The sequence below is a fragment of the Barbus barbus genome (genome assembly GCF_936440315.1).
Source record: "Barbus barbus genome assembly, chromosome: 45".
Lineage (NCBI taxonomy): Eukaryota > Metazoa > Chordata > Actinopteri > Cypriniformes > Cyprinidae > Barbus > Barbus barbus.
The window spans coordinates 20,718,735-20,727,382 of NC_136723.1; positions in this window are offsets into that span (position 1 = coordinate 20,718,735).

Consider the following 8,648-nt stretch of genomic DNA (forward strand, 5'->3'; position numbering starts at 1 on the left):
GTATCTATTTTTATTTATTCTAGGGTATTTTAGGAAAAACATCTGCAACAAAGGTGATACTTAAAGGTTTAGTCCATTCAAAAATGAAAAATCCGCCATCGATTCCTCGTGTTGTTTCAAACCTGTATGACTTATTTTTCCCACAGAACACAAAAGAACTTATGAGGAAGAATGATGAAAACCAAACCATTTCTGTTCCCATTGACTTCCATAGTATTTTTGTCAGTGGAAGTTGGTGGTAACTGTAACCATAGATATGTATACGTAGATGCCTCATTAGCGACTGGGCCGCTATACGTAAGCTGTCCGCCATATTGTAATGGTCAACTTGACGTCATTCACCATGATTTGGCTTCCCAGTTACCTGACAAGTGTGACACGTTCTGATGAAAGAAGAAATATCCTTTATCAAACGGGGCCAATAAAATTGTCGTAAAATCCGATCATAGGTCTTTTTTACTCCTAAATGTCCAGCAACTTCACCATGTGCATGTTGCAGTACTATGTCTTGAAATTGTTTCGGCACCACCACTTGAATTATACACTCATCCAGCAAATCCTTTTTACAGGAGACGTACTTAGAAGCATCTCATCTTGGATAAAACATCCACTAACAGCACTTCTTATCTCCTGGGACGGAATCAAACAACTTCTGCAACTCAGGGTATTTCTGCTGCGCATCTACCAACTCCCTATGAGAAATGGGTGAAAGGGTGGACAAACCAGACACAACATATTTTGACACTTCTTGTTTCTCAAATGACATCTCACGACTCCGTGCACGAGTCACAACACAAGCTGTAAATACTTCAGGAAAATTTTGATGCAGAATGTCGGAGTTAGGCACTACCTCAGGAGGTGGAGTCACATCTCGCCATACTCTACCTCCAGCCAAATTGTTGCGCAGGATGGAGTAACCCCATCAACTGGCAAAGACGGACGAACTCCTGAAGGACAATGTCCGGCCATCTGTTCGTGACCTCAAGCTGAAGCGAACTTGGGTTCTGCAGCAGCAGGACAATGATCCAAAACACACCAGCAAATCCACCTCTGAATGGCTGAAGAAAAACAAAATGAAGACTTTGTAGTGGCCTAGTCAAAGTCCTGACCTGAATCCTATTGAGATGCTGTGGCATGACCTTAAAAAGGCGGTTCATGCTCGAAAACCCTCCAATGTGGCTGAATTACAACAATTCTGCCAAGATGGGTGGGCCAAAATTCCTCCACAGCGCTGTAACAGACTCATTGCAAGTTATCGCAAACGCTTGATTGCAGTTGTTGCTGCTAAGGGTGGCCCAACCAGTTATTAGGTTTAGGGGCAAGCACTTTTTCACACAGGGCCATGTGGGTTTGGATTTTGTTTTCCCTTCATAATAAAAAAAAAAACTTGATTCAAAAACTGCATGTTGTGTTTACTTGTGTTATCTTTAATATTTAAATTTGTTTGATGATCTGAAACATTAAAGTGTGACAAACATGCAAAAAAATAAAAAATCAGGAAGGGGGCCAACACTTTTTCACACCATTGTGTGTATATATATTAGGGGTGTAACAGTTCACAAGTATAAACTAGTTAAAACCAAGTGAAACAATTCTGCAACAAAGGAACATTTAAAAAATATGCTTTGGACAGCAAGCTAATTAAAAACTTCTTGAAGTCAAGAAATCATTTGTTTTGCAGTGAACCTGATCGTGTTTAGATTGAAGCGGTTATTTTTAGCCTCCTGTGAATCTCTCAGCATGACTAAATGCAAGGTCATAGAAAGAACTGGGCAACCGAACCCCTATAAAGCTGCACTTTGGCCATGGTCAGAAAGTACCAAAACAGACCGGTTTTGGCCAAACTGTGACTCGCCTGTGCAGAATTCACAGCACGACCGCAGACCTAGGTATTCGCTAAACCTTTGTTCTTTAAGGTCCTCATTTCATTTGTTGGTGCACCACGGAGGGTTGTGAATATGCAATGATGCTAAACCACGCAAGCATGTAATTTTCAGAAAATCTGCAACCCTTGTGAACTTTGCAAATAATGACAGGCTCTTGCATACTGAAAATACTGGATGCATTTCCCATTTAATGGACGATCCTGAAAGAAGTGGCAACCGTTTACCACATGACCTCACCATTACTGCATTTCCAGTTGTGTGGCCGTCCACAGTGCGCATTGTGATCTCACTGATCACGATATGATGTGCATGTATATTCATCTTCGTGCAAACTGGTTTACTGCATATCATAGCGTCTTGCACCATTCTGTGTTTTCCGTCGGAACTGTATTTGCCAGATTGCTCCTTGTGGTGATCTGGGTGTGGCGATGCTTTGCCCGGTAAAACCGCATTTTGCTTTCCTCGGCATCCATCACTGCCACTGTGGCATAAAGTTGCGCTAACACTTCCTAAATGCTGAGAGGACTAAACCAGGCACGTTTAAACGGCTCGCTTCTCATCAGAACTTCCAGATTCGGAGTAGAAAACAACTAAGAGACACCACAAACCTTAGAATTTGGATATCATGTTCCGAAAGGAAAGTGGCAGTAGCTTCCAAAACCAGCTTCCTCAATAAAGAAACTAAGTTTAGGAAAACCTGACAGTCTAGCAGTGAGCGTGAAATTAAAAAATACAAATTTGTTCGCAAAAAAGAGCAACATGAAGCTGTGAGTCTGCGAGTGCTAATCATTTACAGCTGATAAAGTCTTTGATCAGTTTCATGCCATACCACCAACATCTTTCTCTGGCCGCCACTGCTAACATGTGTTATGCACATTGTGCTTGATTAAAACCGTTTATTTTGGGCATCTTTAATACTCTTATGAATGTGAATCTGACTGCGTTTTGGCTGTGCTGCATGTCAACATGACAGACACAGTTGTGTTGCGATCAAAGCAGCAGCTGGTGCCAGAGCATCTGTTCACTTTCATTAGACATTAAAGGCAATTTATACAAAAGCAGCTCTATCAAGCAAAACAGCTCATCAATACAGAATATCGTCCCTGTTAGAAATAATAACAGGCCGTTGAAGGTCAAATGAGAAGCTTTTTTGGCGGGTCAATTTGTGTCCATACAGCTTATGTAAAAATGAATTTAGTGAACAATAAATAGCTAATGTCGCATTTTAAAATTGTGTCAATGTACTCGTTTGTCTAAACGCGTCGTCAAAAGTCTAGCAACTTTTTAAAACTACTGTTTGACATTTCTAAGTTTACAACTGTAATATTATATTTGTAATATTTTGTATTATTATTTTTTTTAATAAATCTTAAATTGTAAATCTTGTTTTATAAATATAAATATTAATGTTTAATTTTCATTATTTAATTTTTTTTTTATTTAAAATGGAAACACACACACACACTAATATATATATTACAATCAAATGATTAATCGCATCCAAAATAAAGGTTTTTGTTTACGTAATATATGTGTGTGTACTGTGTATATTTATTATGTATATATAAATGCATCAAAGAATCCAGATTTTTCTTCATCTTTACAAAAACATGAACCTGAACAACTGTTTTCAACCCTGATATCGATAAGAACCATTATTAAAAATCGAGCACCATGAGAAATGACATGACAATTGACAATTCTTTTTAATGTCTTCTTCTAGGAAGCAAAGAACTAGTTCATAAATCAACAAATCTTTGTCTTAATGACATCAGAAAGTGAACAAAGACAAATATATATTTTGCTTTATGTTTGCCTGCAGCTGTGATCTTAAAATGTCAACCTTGTTACATTAATTTTGTATAGTAAACAAATAATAATTGAGATGTTTATATTTGTGGATGTATCATCCTTCAGTTCTATAATAGGCACGTTGTAGTTTCATAACATTGAAGCAAGGTCAGTGTCGGTGGCAAAACAAGGACAGAAGCGATAGCAAAAACAAGAGCATGAAGACCATAAACCATGAAGACTGTGTCATTATGAAAAATCTTAGGGTGGCAACCCACTCTCAGCCTGTCATTTTCACCGTAATGAATGCCTGTTATTATGGATGAGCAGAAGAAAATGACCATAGTTTCCAGCAGAAATTATGCCAATAAACAAACTGCCTAACCTTTGTGTATTCTAATTGTAATGTAGGCCTACTTGGGAAAATATATTATTAAAATACAATAGTATACAGTGTATCATCTTCTAAAACTACAAAGTATGAGCAGTTTAGTTTTAGTTTTTTTCTAACCTGTGATGTTTAAAATTTGATCCAAAAGCATGAGAGCTGCAAAAAACAGGATGGTGACAAATGAGCAAAAAATTACAGTTGTGTGAAAGTAAAATGCAGTGGGGTTTGTGTAACAACAGGTACAAAAGATCCAGTTTGACAGACCTTTAAGAATATAATCTGAATCTTTCTCCAGTTAAAACAGGACAGGGTTGAAATGACAACAGAGTCACCCCATAAATGCTGCTGCAGGCTCAACCAAATGAACAAATGTTATTATATAATCTAATGTGAATAGAATTATACTCATTTTTTGTTCAAGATGAAGGTATTTCTCCTCACTGAGCAAGTCAAAGGCGAGCTGGTGAGGTCATGAGGTCAGGGGATGCCCAGTAAAACAGCCACTTTTCAAACGTTTGGAGTGTTTCCTGAGAGCAGCGTGTTCCTGTCTGCGGTGTGTGAGTATAGACACAGACACAGGCCTGTTTTAGAGGGGAACAGCGGTTGAATTTAAATGCAGGAATCTAGTGAGAGGAATGTGTCTAAAATGCCAGTAGCTAATGAAATGTTTACATATTGACTTTTTTATTGTTTTTAATTTATCCTGTTTACTTTTAAAACGCACATTCATGGCCTTGTTGTGCACAATTAATTTGTGCATATTATATTGAATAAAAAAGAGTGTTTTTATAATATTTAATTCTAATATAATAGTTTGCACAATTTTCCTTTTCGGCTGATGTCACAAATAGTCTGGTTGCAGAATATTCAGATATTTTAATTTTAGTTAATATTTAGTCATTTTGTTGTGTGTTTTTGTCATTTTTATTCATTTTTAATGTCTTAATAGTTTTTTTTTTCAGTTTTATAGTTTTAATTATTATACTATGTCAAGTTAAAGTAAATGGAAATGAGAAATGCTGTTTTGGTAACCAGCTGAAATAAGTTCATGTTTTTTATATTTTATTTTATTTGAAGTAACAATTGATTTTCCAAAATTCTGTCATTTACAAGTTGTTTCAAACCTGTATTTTCTGTTGAGCACAAAAGATGATGTTTTGAGGAATGTTGGTAACCAAACAGTTGGCGGTAGCCATTGACTTATATAGTATGGAAAAAATACAATGTAAGTCAATGGCTACCGTCAACATTTTTCAAAATTAAGGGTGAGTAAATGATGACTGAGTTTTCGTTTTTGGGTGAACTATCCCTTTATCTGTAATAAGTCTGATATGACCTAGTATCCACATTGTTTTTTACTGCTATTGTTCAATATTTTCTGACAGGTCAGATAAAAGTTTTCGATACAAGATACAAATCCAGCCACTCCCTGATAAACGAGATGAAAATAAGCAAATGAGACCACTGTTGTGAGGAAATCAATACTTCTGACAAAATGGTAGCATCTGCCTCCAGCGTCATTTTGAGATGCATGACCTTATTTAGTCCTGTGTACTGTTCATATTTCAGGACAAAAAGTTTCAAATATCACATTGGTTGCAATATTTTTTAATAGTGATCATTTGTTCCTTTTGTGACAGACATTCAAAGAATGACGTTTATTCACTGTTTTATTCATGAACACTGTATATATCTACTATTAGTCGACCTCCAAATGATTGAACGCCCCTCAACGGCGGCATCCATCAGTGTGTTAGTGGGAGCCGAACAGCTGAAATGCCAGCTCTAGCATTGCTGATTCTACTTCATTGATTCTGCTGCCAGTTACAGTGATACTGTGGAAATGTCACTTCATTGTTTGTGATTTAACCAGTGTTTGACCCTTCCAGTTACAGCAGTAAACGTCCCTCCTCTTGAGTGCTTATAGGACTGAGTCCAAACTAAATGGAAGTGTTACTCCAGTTATTGATCGGAACAAATGCTAATTAGCTTTAAACCATAGATGAAAAAGATCACCATGCTGGATGAGCAGATTGCTCTATTTAAAATAGCTGTAATTAAAATCTAAATATTGTATTTTTATTTTATTTATTTTATATTATTTATTTGTATTTTATTATTCATTCATTCGTTCATGCATTTATTCATTCATTTTGAAGTACAAAAACCATACCCAAACTTTTTGGATTATTTAATACATATTTCTCTTAATTTGTTGTTTATTTTCGTCATTTAATTTTAGTATGTATGTATTTATTTAGAAGTAAAAAAAACATACCCAAAGTTTTTGGCTTATTTTTATAGATAGCATTATTATCTTTTTATTCTCTTAATTTGGTTTTATTTGTTTGGTTGATTGTTTGTTCGTTCATTCTAAACCACAAAAACCATACTCAAACTTTTTGGAGTATTTTTATTTTTTTATCTTTGAATATACACAGATTTCACTGATATTTCTCTTAATTTTCCCCAAAACCCGAAATGAATAGGTTACAGTGACCAAGATTTATTTTCTCCAAGCAAAATCATGCCGTATGTTTATGACGGTTTTTTTTTTCAAACTCTTGTTCTGTTATATTTAGATTTTTGTTTTATAAAATTTAATTTGTTTTTATTTTATTTCAATTATTTTATCTTGTTTATTTCATTTGATTTATTTTTGTATTATTTATATATTTATTATTTTATTTGAATTTATTATTTTTTTTTTTTATTATTATTATTGTATTTAATTTTTTTAATCTTATTTGATTTAGTTTTTTATTAATTTATTTATTTATTCTGAAGTACAAAAAAACAGGACTTTTCTGACCATTTTTATCTCCAAATATACAGAATTAATGTATATTTCTCTTTTTTTTTCACTAAATGAATAGGTAAAAAATTAATACATACTCATTTCAGACACATTCAACACATTGTAGTTGTAACCAGATACCAGGTTCTCTATTTCAGACTTAAAGGCACAGCACACACACACACACTGCTGTGAAAAACCCTGTAAACGGATCTCCAGATGTTAATACTGTGGGACCTAGATCCGCGCTAGGTGGTTTTTCTATGATCCAAGAAGTCCACTTACCACATCAGACGATCATAAATAAAGCAGGTGTGGTGTGATGGAGATACATTCACTCTGAAAGGGAAGTGAGCAAATGGAGTTGAATGTTGATGTAAAGCCCCTCATGGGGAGCCGTTTGAAAAATATTGTTTGTCACGGTAAAAAGGTAATTCATCATATGCACTTAAAATCATTTAGAATTTGAACTGTTTTTCTGTTTTACTTTTATTTTTCATCAGAGGTTTCATGTGGCCAAATCTTAAATACACAAGACATACTAATTTTTTTGTAAAAAAGTAAGCTAGGTTTTTAGATTTTCCAATGAAAATGGTAAATGATGCTTACCTGTGCAAACCTCAGTACTATGACGCTAAGATATTGTGGATGGTTTCTAAATACTAAATGGAATTTGTTTTCATGTACTGAAAGTGAAATTTCGCCAATGTATATTTAAACAGAACTCTTGTTCACGGGACATTGAATAATACAGTTGACTGGGTAATTATTGACTTTAACAGTAAATGGAGTCTTTATTTGTTTTAGCAGTTCATATTTTCAATCCAGTCACTCTGACATTAAGTGCTGCTGAGACCACATGACATCAACTGAACCAATCAATTCAATTAGGAGCTGACACTCACACAATAACCCACTAATTGTCTATCTATCTATCTATCTATCTATCTATCTATCTATCTATCTATCTATCTATCTATCTATCTATCTATCTATCTATCTATCTATCTATCTATCTATCTATCTATCTATCTATCTATTTACAACCCGAATTCTGGAAATGTTAGGACGTTTTTTTAAATTTGAATAAAATGAAAACTAAAAGACTTTCAAATCCCTTGAGCCAATATTTTATTCACAATAGAACATAGAGAACAACATAGTAGTGGAAGGTAGTGGAAACGCAAGCCTGATCAGGGTTACCCGTACCGAATCGTACTGTACTGAACTGTACTGTACCGTACCGCTCAGTGGAAACGAGGCATTATTGGATGCCCGTGGTCTTCGGTCCCTCAGACGACACTGCATCACTCATCGGCATGATTCTCTCATTGACATTACTGAATGGGCCCAGGAATACTTCCAGAAACCACTGTCGGCAAACACAATCCGCTGTGCCATCTGCAGATGCCAACTAAAGCTCTATCATGCAAAAAGGAAGCCAAATGTGAACATGGTTCAGAAGCGCCTTCGTGTCCTGTGGGCCAAGGCTCATTTAAAATGGACTGTTTGAAAATGGAAAAGCTGGAAACCTATATCAGGCAAGAATGGGACCAAATTCCAACACCAAAACTCCAGAAACTCATAACTTCGATGCCCAGACGTCTTCAAACTGTTTTGAAAAGAAGAGGAGATGCTACACCATGGTATAAACATGCCCACGTCCCAACTATTTTGAGATCTGTAGCAGGCATCAAATTTGAAATGAGCTCGTTTTGTGCATAAAATTTTAAAATTTCTCAGTTTAATTAACATTTGTTATGTTTTCTATGTTCTATTGTGA